The sequence below is a fragment of the Pseudophryne corroboree genome, chromosome 8, assembly GCF_028390025.1.
Source record: "Pseudophryne corroboree isolate aPseCor3 chromosome 8, aPseCor3.hap2, whole genome shotgun sequence".
NCBI lineage: Eukaryota > Metazoa > Chordata > Amphibia > Anura > Myobatrachidae > Pseudophryne > Pseudophryne corroboree.
Genome location: NC_086451.1, coordinates 381,922,598 through 381,934,742, shown reverse-complemented (window position 1 = coordinate 381,934,742; position 12,145 = coordinate 381,922,598). Strand labels below are relative to the sequence as shown.

The 12,145-nt window shown below is 49.8% G+C and overlaps 1 pseudogene; it reads left to right on the top strand.

Moving 5' to 3' along the window:
- The first annotated feature begins 8,139 nt into the window (after window positions 1–8,139).
- On the top strand, window positions 8,140–8,259 carry LOC134953575 (5S ribosomal RNA; annotated as a pseudogene).
- The last annotated feature ends 3,886 nt before the right edge of the window (window positions 8,260–12,145 follow it).

Sequence of the window (12,145 nt, the reverse complement as noted above, 5' to 3'; positions counted from 1 at the left end):
CCTTTGCGGGCCTGCAGTCAGGGCAGGCACCGGGCGGTGGGTATCAGGTGGCACAGAGTTGGCCCCCTCTCGCGGCGCCCCCTCAGTTCCTTCCGGCGTCATACGGATGGGCGGGGGCGGGCGGCTGCCCGCCGCATACGGCGTGGCGGCCGTCTTACCCCGCGAGTTTCGGTGCAGTGAGCGGGTCAGCCTTTACGCAGTCGATCGGGTACACCTCGGCGGGGGCCCCCTCCCTGCAGCTGCCGGGCGGCCATCCGCCACGGAACGGGGGGACGGGCTCTCCGCCTCCGCATTTGCGGACAAGTGTTAATGATGTTCTGGTTCCCCCGGTGCCGGTTGTCCCCTCTTTTTCTCCCTTGCAGGTTCCGTCTAATTCAGGGGCTACGCCCGTCACGAGGCGAAGGTCACGGACAAGCGCGACTGCGAACGTGGAGGTACGGCCATCAGCGGAGGCGGGTGCAGCGGACGACGCGGTTCCGGGTCCTTCAAACTCCGGTGAGCTAAATATTCCTTTACACGTTTCAACTTGTAGTTCCTCGTCTTCTAGCAGCGTATCATCCGGCTCTCCGCGGCGCCCGCGTAAATTAGCTAGGCTCATCGCGCGGCGAATGGCCAAGGAGGCGCACAAGGTGGCCGCTCCTGCGCAGGTGGTCCCCTCCGACCCTCCCCGTTACGGCGAGATGGTACATTGCGCCAACACGGCAGTGACAAGAGGGGTTCGTAAGCGCATGCGGGAAAAAATACGTAAGGGGAAGTATGTAGACATATTCACCCTTACAGAGGAAATGCGGCAGGGTTTTGACGCGGCCAAGAAACCGGGTGGTATTGGGGAAAATGCGTTTCGCAATTTTCACCAGTGGCTGCGTGGGTTTTTGGTGTTCATGGCTTGCTACACGGAATCGCGTCCCGCGGAGTATGCCAACTTGGTGAAATATTTGTTTTTAGTACACGATATGTACTTAAAATCCAAGGGTTCCGCGTGGCGGGATTACGACGAGAAGTTTCGTCGCAATCAGGATGGCAACCCCATCCTGCCCGCGGGTTTTAAGGATGTTGAGGTGTGGTTGGAGGTCACGCAGCAGGTCAAACCCACCCCGGACGTCACGGCCAAGAAGCCCGGGGCGGCCGGGGCGGTGGCTTCTCGATTGACGGGAAAAGGCAAGTGCTTTGCCTACAACGACGGCAAATGCGGGGCGACAGGCGGTAAGCCTGCCGCTTCCACCGAGGCCGGTGGAATTGGCAAGTAAGGCCTTCTCCCCGATTATAGTTCCCGAGTTGCAGCGCTGGCTTACCTTGTACCCCGATGAGTCGGCGGCATCGTTTCTCTTGCAGGGCTTTCAGCACGGTTTTCGTTTGCCAATCCCGGATTCGGTGTATGTGGTTGCACGCCAGAATTTGAGATCGGCTCGGGAATTCCCGCAGGAAGTCCGGCGGAAGGTTGACGGGGAGATTGGGCTGGGGCGCATGGCTGGGCCCTACGCCCTTTCCCCGTTGCCCTCCTTGTGCATTTCCCCAGTAGGGGTAGTGCCCAAGAAGGCCATAGGTAAGTTTCGTTTGATACAGCACTTGTCGCACCCGCCGGGGCTGTCGGTCAACGACACTATCCCGGAAGCCCAATGCAGAGTTCGATATCAGTCGTTTGACGACGCGCTGCGATTAGTGCGGGATTGTGGTCCGGGGAGTCTGTTGGCAAAATTGGACGTGGAGTCGGCCTTTCGGCTACTCCCGCTACACCCAGATTCCCTGCGGTTTCTGGGTTTCAAAATAGGGGGCGAATTCTACGTCGATCGGTGTCTCCCCATGGGTTGCTCTGTCTCCTGCGCCTACTTTGAGTGCTTTAGCACGTTTTTGCACTGGTGCGTCCAGACCGCCTCCGGGCAGATGGGGGTGGCTCACTACCTGGATGACTTTCTTTTTGTAGGCCCCGGAGACAGTTCGGTCTGTGGGGACATTCTCTCGGTGGCCAGGTCGTTATTCTGCGCTTTAGGGGTACCGGTTGCGCAGGATAAGTGCGAGGGTCCTTGCACTTGTCTTAGCTATTTAGGTATCGAGATTGACACGGTAGGGGGGTGCTGTCGCTTGCCCAAGGATAAGGTGCGGAAACTATTGGGTTTGATTACAGACTGTTTAGGAAAACGCAGGGTTCGGCTTAAACAGGTGCAGTCCTTGCTTGGTTCTCTCAATTTTGCGTGTCGGATTATCCCCATGGGTAGGATTTTCTGTCGCAAACTTGAGCGGGCCACCGCGGGGACGGTTCGACAGAATCACTCCGTGTACCTTTCCCGCGAGATCAAGGATGATTTGCGGATTTGGGTCTCGTTCCTGGTGTCCTTCAACAGGGAAGTGTTGTGGCCCGCTCCTTGTTGTTCCAGTAAGCAGCTGCAGTTGTTCACGGATGCTTCAGGCAGTCGAGGTTTCGGCGCGTTCTTCGCTGGCTCATGGTGCGCTGCGGCCTGGCCGGCATCTTGGGTAACGCGTGGGTTTACCAAGAACCTGCTTCTGCTGGAATTGTTCCCGATCTTAGTGGCGCTTGAGTTATGGGCCGGACGGTTCGCAAATAGGGACATTTTGTTTCTTTGCGACAACTTAGGGGTAGTGCATGCGATTAATAACCAGCGTTCCTCATCTCCGCAGGCGCTGCGATTGCTAAGGCATTTAGTGTTGGTTTGTTTGCAGCGCAATATTAATTTTAGGGCTCGCCACGTACCTGGAGTTGACAATGGAATTGCGGATGCATTGTCCCGGTTCCAGTTTGACAAATTCAGGACGTTGGTTCCGGGAGCGGAGGCAGAGGGGTTACAGTGCCCACCTTCTGTCTGGCAGATGGTCGAAGCGGTTTAACGGCGTTGGCCAGGTGTGCACTGGCTCCCTCTACGCTACGAGCGTATGATGCTGCATGGCGGGATTGGTCAGCCTTTCAGAGTAGGTACGGGGTAGCAGGTGAGTCCTCGGCCGACGCCCTGTTGACCTTTGTTTGGGAGCATTACCAAAACGGTAGGTCAAAAGCGGCCATGGCTACTGCCCTTGCGGGCATCGCCTTTCACTCGCGACTCCACGGGACAACGGACCCCACGGGGTCGTTTGTCCTTTCCAGAGCGCTGAAAGGTTGGGCTAGGTTGCACCCGGCGCCTGCGGATTCACGTAGGCCTATAACGTTGCAGCTGCTAGCGGAATTGCTGCGTGTGCTACCTCGGATTGCGTCCTCGGAATTTGAGGTGGCATTGTTTAGTAGCGCGTATGCCCTGGCCTTTTTCGGGGCTTTTCGGGTGAGCGAGCTAGTGGCGAGCAGCAAGGCGTCCCGGGAATCGGGTCTGCTCTACGAGAATGTGCGCTTGCAGGAGGGCCTGTTGCTCTGTAGGATTGTGCGGTCCAAGACAGATCAAACAGGTCGGGGTCGCTGGTTGTCCTTGGAGGCTCAGGGAGGTATGGGCGTTTGCCCGCTGCGGTTGACGCAAGAGTATGTGCGGTTAAGACCTCCGGGGGGCAACCAGTGGCTGGTGCACGCGCAGTTGGACCCTCTGACAAAGTTTCAGTTCTCATCGGTGTTCAAGAAATGTTTGACGGCGTTGGGCTTGCAGGAGGCGGACTTCGGTACTCATTCCTTTCGGATTGGGGCGGCTACCCATGCGGCGGCCGCTGGTTCATCACCAGCGGCTATTCGGGAGTTGGGTCGCTGGAAGTCGGCCTCCTATAAGTCCTATGTCCGTATAGATAAGTTATAAGTGCGCCTGTTGCGCTAACCCAAAAACGTGTTTACTCGTCGGTTTTTGAACGCTTACCGTTCAGGAATCGAGGGTGTGAAGCGAATTTTTAAAATTTTTCCTCCGAGGGGGCCTAATTTCAATTGGCTGTTCTACCAAGGTCCACGGGAGGTTTTTTGAGTTTTCTCCTTCACTTGGGTTTTATTGGTTACGTTGTGTTTAAGTTACAGATTATGTGCATAATCTGACATTAGGATATTTTCTTTTACAGCTGTCAGCAATTTTGGAGACCACATATGGATGGTTGGTCATTCATATGTTTTTTGGGCGGAGAAACATCCCATGGCATTTAGGGCGACTGAGATTTTTGGGTCCCGGCAATTTAGATGGTTAGGTGTTAGGGGCATGTTATGGGGTGATTTGTTGCGCGTCCTTTTTTCTAGGGAGCGCCGCTGGGGTCGCCCCAGTTGTATTATCATTCATCTGGGTGGTAATGATCTGGGCCGAGTTAAAGGCATAGACTTGATTTTGTCTATAAAGGCGGATGTGGTGGCGATACGTTGTCACTGGCCTGGGGTATGCATTGTCTGGTCGGAAATGGTGCCCCGTTTCCATTGGCGTGGTGCGGTGCGTTTCTCGGCGCTGGAGAAAGCACGCAAAAAGGTGAACTCGACGGTGTCTCTGTTTGTCAAGGCCATAGGCGGAGTGGCAATTAAGCATCCTCTGCTGGTGCTGCGGAACAGGCAGTTCTATAGAGACGATGGGGTTCACCTTTCTCCGGAAGGAGTGCAGTTTTTTTTTTTTCTGGAAGATATTTTCGGTCTTTTTCGTTAGAGCTAGTTAGTTTCTGGTTGGTTAAGGTTCTGTTTGCGGATGGCGGTGGCGGTTTGGAAAACCTTGGTGGCGGGAAATCGCTGCCAACCAGCTGTCACACAGGCATAAGTGGTCATTGTGGGGCTCCCTCTTTAAATGGACGGCAGGTGTGTCCTTTTCTTGCGGTTGGACATTTAGACGTTCCCCTGCGGGAACCGAACGTTTGCCAGAGAAAGAGGGGTAAGGCCAGCACAATGCGGGTTATGCGGGAAGGAGGCGGGGTATGTGTACTCCCCTCCTTGGTTTGGTGGTTTGTCATCTAGGTGACGGGTGCTGGTGTTTGGCAGCGGTTTTCTGTTTGCCATCCTCCAAACTAAAGTTAATATATATTCAATTCAATTCTAATTCGGCCTCAATTATTAGTTTAAAGAGTTGGTCAGCGATTAATAAACATCGTCTGACCTTTAACTCCAGCTACTGTGTCCGTGTCTTTATTTCAGTGTGTGGTGTGGTTTTATTTAGTGATAAGCTAGCTTAAGTAAAAGGTTTATGTAATCACAATAAAGTTATGAGCGGCTTAGATAAGCTGAAGGCTGCATAAGCCTGAGGCCATATAAGCGATCAACTTTTTGTGATTGGTTGTTAAATGACTAAGCAGTTGCTAGGCAGATCAGTTTTCCCGGTTGGTTTTTTCCTATTGGTTTAAGGGGTTGTGCATCAGGATGAAGAGGAGGGTCTTAGGTTAGTATATAGGGGGTGGCCATCTTGCTAGACTCCCTCTTGCCTTTCAGTTTATGCCCGCCCGCCCTCCCAGAATGCGTCTACGTTTTTTGTTCTTGCTGTGGGCTATTGAAAGCCAGATTGGCGGGAAATCGCTGCCAACCAGCTGTCACACAGGCATAAGTGGTCATTGTGGGGCTCCCTCTTTAAATGGACGGCAGGTGTGTCCTTTTCTTGCGGTTGGACATTTAGACGTTCCCCTGCGGGAACCGAACGTTTGCCAGAGAAAGAGGGGTAAGGCCAGCACAATGCGGGTTATGCGGGAAGGAGGCGGGGTATGTGTACTCCCCTCCTTGGTTTGGTGGTTTGTCATCTAGGTGACGGGTGCTGGTGTTTGGCAGCGGTTTTCTGTTTGCCATCCTCCAAACTAAAGTTAATATATATTCAATTCAATTCTAATTCGGCCTCAATTATTAGTTTAAAGAGTTGGTCAGCGATTAATAAACATCGTCTGACCTTTAACTCCAGCTACTGTGTCCGTGTCTTTATTTCAGTGTGTGGTGTGGTTTTATTTAGTGATAAGCTAGCTTAAGTAAAAGGTTTATGTAATCACAATAAAGTTATGAGCGGCTTATACGGTGCCTTCTTTTGCTGTGGGGTAGCCTGTGGCACAAATGTCGATTTCCCAGCCGTAGCTGTGGAAACGAGGTCTGAAAGACCATCCCCAAACAGTTCCACCCCCTTATAAGGCAAAACTTCCATGTGCCTTTTTGAATCGGCATCACCTGACCACTGCCGAGTCCATAACCCCCTTCTGGCGGCAAAGGACATTGCGCTTACTTTTTATGCCAGCCGGCAAATATCCCTCTGTGCATCACGCATGTATAAGACCGCGTCCTTTATATACTCTACTGTCAGCAAAATAGTGTCCCTATCCAGGGTATCAATATTATCCGACAGGGAATCTGACCACGCAGCAGCAGCACTGCACATCCAAGCTGATGCAATCGCTGGTCGCAATATAATGCCCGTGTGTGTGTATATAGCTTTTAGGGTAGCCTCCTGCTTTCTATCAGCAGGATCCTTTAGGGCGGCCGTATCCGGAGACGGTAGTGCCACCTGTTTTGATAAACGTGTAAGCGCTTTATCTACCCTAGGGGACGTTTCCCAACGTGACCTATCCTCTGGCGGGAAAGGGTACGCTGCCAATAACCGTTTAGAAATTATCAATTTCTTATCGGGGGAAGTCCAGGCTTCCTCACACACCTCATTTAATTCCTCAGATGCAGGAAAAACTACTGGTAGTTTTTTCTCACTGAACATAATACCCTTTTTTGTGGTACCTGGGGTACTATCAGAAATGTGTAATACATTTTTCATTGCCTCAATCATGTAACGGGTGGACCTATTGGAGGGTACACTAGTCTCATCGTCGTCGACACTGGAGTCGGTATCCGTGTCGACATCTGTGTCTGCCATCTGAGGTAGCGGGCGTTTTAAAGCCCCTGATGACATTTGAGACGCTGGAACAGTCACAAGCTGAGTAGCCGGCTGTCCTATGTCGTCAAACCTTTTATGTAAGGAGCTGACACTGTCACGTAATTCCTTCCATAAGTCCATCCACACAGGTGTCGACCCCTCAGGGGGTGACTGACAACACATTTACAGGCATTTGCTCTGCCTCCACCTCATTTTCCTAATCATACATGTCGACACAGCGGTACCGACACACAGCACATACACAGGGAATGCTCTGACAGAGGACAGGACCCCACAAAGCCCTTTGGGGAGACAGAGGGAGAGTATGCCAGCACACACCAGAGCGCTATATACCACAGGGATATCACCTATAAAGAGTGTTTTCCCTTATAGCTGCATATATATATTATACTGCGCCTAAATTTGTGCCCCCCCTCTCTTTTTTACCCTTTCTGTAGTGCAGGACTGCAGGGGAGAGCCAGGGAGCGATCCTTCCAGCGGAGCTGTGAGGGAAAATAGCGCCAGTGTGCTGAGGGAGATGGCTCCGCCCCTTTTTCGGTGGGCTTTCTCCCGCTTTTTGTGTTATTCTGGCAGGAGTAATTTACACCTATATAGCCTCTGGGGCTATATATGGTGTCAGTTTTGCCAGCCAAGGTGTTAATATTGCTGCTCAGGGCGCCCCCCCCCCCCCCCCAGCGCCCTGCACCCATCAGTGACTGAAGTGTGTGGTGTGCATGAGGAGCAATGGCGCACAGCTGCAGTGCTGTGCGCTACCTTGGAGAAGACAGAAGTCTTCAGCCGCCGATTTTCCGGACCTTCTTGCTTCTGGCTCTGTAAGGGGGACAGCGGCGCGGCTCCGGGAACGGACGACGAGGTCGGGTCCTGTGTGCGATCCCTCTGGAGCTAATGGTGTCCAGTAGCCTAAGAAGCCCAAGCTACCACCACTTAGGTAGGTTCGCTTCTTCTCCCCTTAGTCCCTCGCTGCAGTGAGCCTGTTGCCAGCAGGTCTCACTGTAAAATGAAAAACCTAAACTATACTTTCTTCTAGGAGCTCAGGAGAGCCCCAAGTGTGCATCCAGCTCGGCCGGGCACAGAAATCTAACTGAGGCTTGGAGGAGGGTCATAGGGGGAGGAGCCAGTGCACACCAGATAGACCTAAATCTTTCTTTAGATGTTCCCAGTCTCCTGCGGAGCCGTCTATCCCCATGGTCCTTACGGAGTCCCCAGCATCCACTAGGACGTCAGAGAAATTATGTTATGATTCTCTGATGTGGTTGATCCTATGGTCACTACATGGGTTGTGGTAGCGACTTTTTCTTCATCTTTTAATATCTTTTACTGCCACGTCTCATTCCTTGCTATTATTATTAGCATGGCCCAACAACGGGTAGTACCTTTTTGGCCTAGGAAGTGGCAATAAAGTGATCTCTACAGCCATACCACACTGGACGACGTCCAATTCCGTCCGATCTTGGAAACTAAGCAGTGTTGGGCCCAGTCAGTACCAGTGTTGGGGACAACCTGGGAATACTGGGTGCTGTACTTTTATCACTCAGCCATATGCGGCTTTGGGCTACCTGATGGGCGCTCTTTAGTCACTCGCATATATTCGACTGATCACTTCCCTTTCCTACAGTACTGACCACATAGATACCTGTTCTCACCACATTTTATCTACCCGTCACCTGTTTGCACCTGGGCACCAGCAGTCTTTTCCATTTTTTCTTTTTCTTTCTCTTTTTACTAGTAATTTGGCTATCATTCTTCCTTTTGTTACCTGACACTTACTATGGCGTGCAGTCCATAGTCACGGTTGCAATGCCCTGTCCATCTATGCTTTGGGTTGATTTTCAGTCCAGTTTTTGATACACCACTGTGTGGTTATGTCTTTCTGCAGTTTTGATGCATTACTGGGTACTCCACTCACATTGACACCGCTGTGTGTCATTTATTACTATTTGTGTCACTATCTGCTGACAGTACTACAATATATTGAGGACTATTTGATAATTGTTGCAGTTATTCATTCAGCCAATTTCTGGCTATGGCTTTGGGCCACTTTATGGGTGCATTTTTATTGAGATTTATATTACTCTGTTCTCCTCATACAGCATTGTTTATAATAACAGTTAGATGTGACACCTGTTCATGGCTGGGCTCCAGCGGTACATACTTTCACATCCCCCTATATTTATGTTTTTTTGTTTTCCATTTTTCAACTCTGCTGTCAGATTTTTTATGTTACTTTTGTTGCCTCATTGTTTAGTATTGTTCATTATTGTTTATGATTGTACATTGTTCAACTTTCTTTCCCCCGTCCTTACCCCCTGTGTAAGCTCAGACATGGCTGCACTGGGATTTCTCCCCTTCGCGCACAGCGCACCTGAGCCGTTGCTAGGCAAGGCGCCGGCTTTGGTTACATTGGCGATGACATGACGGAGTAAGAAACGGGAGAGCCGCATACAGGACTCATCCCGCCTCCTTCTCCTCCCATTGGGTGATGCTTACTTGGATTTTGGTGCCAATACATGTTTATATTCCAGCACTATATGCAGCTCTTGTAGCCCCTGAGGAAGACCTATATCGGTTGAAACAGCTGTCGGGCTGTGCCTGTATCTTCACATGTTGCCTTGATATGGAATAAATCCTCTCTTTGATTCTTCATCTAAACCGTGAGTGCTGGCTTGTTTTGTTTTCTCCAATGAGCTGGGAGAGTGAGTGCTTCTATATATATATATATATATATATATATATATATATATATATAGCTTGATATAATATAAAGTTGCAAGGCCACGCCCTCTTTCCCCCCTCTCAATGTGCACGCCAAAGGTGTGCACATTGAGGGGTGGGACCTTCAAAATTTCTTGCTAGTAGGCAAGGAGCCAGCCCTGTACATCATAGTGCCACCATCTTTAGCTATCTGCAACCATTGGTGCCACATCATTCAATTCCAGGCTCTCTATTGCAAAAAAATAATAATGTACAGGTGTAGGTGTCTATTTATTATTTGTCTGACCCTAACCTACCCCCCCCCAACAGCCTAACCCTCCCCCCTTAGTGCCTACTCTCCCTCCCCTCAGCCTAACCCTGACCTTCTCCTTAGTGCCTAACCCCAGAGGTGTCACTTACCCTCTGTACACCCGGTTCGGGTGCGAAAAATGGGTGGAGCTTCATGGCAAGGGGGCGTGGCTTTATGTCCCGGCCCTTGTTTTCATGTCATATGGGGTCCAAAAAGGGGGGGGGCTTTGCGAGAAGGGGACGAGGCTTTACGTCCCAACACCCATTTTTCGTCACTTGCGGGGTTTGGGAGGTGCGGGCTGCCTCCTGGGGAGTGCTGTACCTGCAGTGCTGGCTCCTACACAGTGCCAGGAGCCGAGTGCTGCACATATTGTAACAGTGCAGCACTCGGCTCTTGTCACTGAGCAGGAGCCAGCATTTTGGTGTCACCCCTTGATGGGTGACACCCGGGAGCGGGCCACACTCCCCTTGTGACGCCACTGTCTATCCCTACCTTCCCTCCCGCACCTAACCCCCCCCCCCTCCCAGCAGCATAACCTGTTGAAGTAGAGATTTCTCGGTTCAGATTAACTCGGATTTACATGGTTTTACTCTGATCGCAAAAACTGCATCTTATTGGTTATCAGCTCTCACATGTTTTGGATAGCCAATAAGATAAATCGGCCAAAATCCAAACTTGAGCTCAGTTTTGTGAAACGAACAGAGTAAATCCAAACCTGTACATCTCTAGTTCTAAGGTTACAATTGAAGGGGGGAAAAACCTTTATGATTTCATTAGCTACTTTCATTAAATTGACTCAGTTTTGGAATATGCTCCTAATATTGGGGGTAACTCTGAGTTGATCGCAGCAGCAAGTTTGTTAGCAATTGGGCAAAACCATGTGCACTGCAGGGGGAGCAGATATAACATGTGCAGAGAGAGTTAGATTTGGGTGGGTTATTTCGTTTTTGTGCAGGGTAAATACTGGCTGCTTTATTTTTACACTGCAATTAAGATTTCAGTTTGAACACACCCCACCCAAATCTAACTCTTTCTGCACACGTTATATCTGCCCCCCTCCACCCCCCACCCCCTGCAGTGCACATGGTTTTGCCCAACTGCTAACAAATTTGCTGCTGCAATCAACTCAGAATTAGGCCCATTATTCTGTGACTTCCAAAATTCACAGAGCTTGTGTCTGCAAGTAATACTGATGTGCAGAGGGGTCCCAACGTTGGGAGTTGAAAAGTGGAAGGTTTTCATCTATAAACGTATTCTTGAGAGAAGTTTGTAAGATCTGACAGCACCCAATAGCTTTCCATCCCTAAAACTCTTCTTTGTCCCACAGCCCTCTGTGTCAATGTCACCGTCTTCTTATTCCACATAGGAGAAGAACAATCAGCACAGCAAACAGACAGAATTTCTTGCCCAGAGATTGATCACCCACTCAGGACAGCCTCGTATGAAAAGGACAGGTGCAGATAACCTACTTGACTGACACAACCAAACTGGATTAGAAGTCATCTCACTCAAGCACTTGTTTGTGACTCTCGAGAATGCAGAACGTGTCTTTTTTAACTAAATAGGTAAAAAAAAAAATCTGACTTGATAGATTGACTTTTACCAGACTTCTTATGCTGCAGTTTTAATGAAATGCTGTATATAGTAGTTTTGCATTTATATTAGAGATGTGCACGGACCCCCGCGTTTTGGATTTCGTATTGGTTCTAATTTCATCCTTGTGTTTTGGTTTTGGTTGTGCAAAACAACCCTCAAGTGTTTCAGTTCAGATTTTGTTTCGGTTTGAAATCAATTTAAAAAAAATCTCTAATCATAGATTTTAAAAAAATCTAGAAAAAAAAGGTTAAAATCATGTCATTTTTGCAATCCAAATCCAGAAATTTGGATTTAAAAATCTGAATTCTGAATCGGTTCGGATCAGATCTCCTTGAGAGATCCGGTCCGGGTTTTGGTTCAGTTCGGATCCACAAAATACGGGTGTATTCAGATTTCTGGAGGACCGAACCGCATATCTCTCATTTATTTATGTAATATTTATTTGCAATGCTTCTTGTGAAAAAATCGGTACTTCTTTGTTTTATTACCCTCCGGATGCTGCCACAACTTACTTCAAAACATATTATTGCAATATTTTCAGAAGTACCAGTGCAGATTTGCATAGTAACTTACAGTATACCCCTTTCAGATCTCCGATGCTGGATCCCACTCAGGAATTGGAAACGAGTCCTTCCCGGGTGGGATCCGGCATTGGCGCAATATGCCAAGTCGGTTGCCACAGTGGCGGGATGGCGGAGGCGGCGCTGTGAGATGAGCTCATCTCCGCGGCGCCTCTCCCTATATAGTAAATGGGTCCCATCAACGCGGGAATCCGTTTACGCTGCCACTGACACTATATTCAACCCGGGAATAA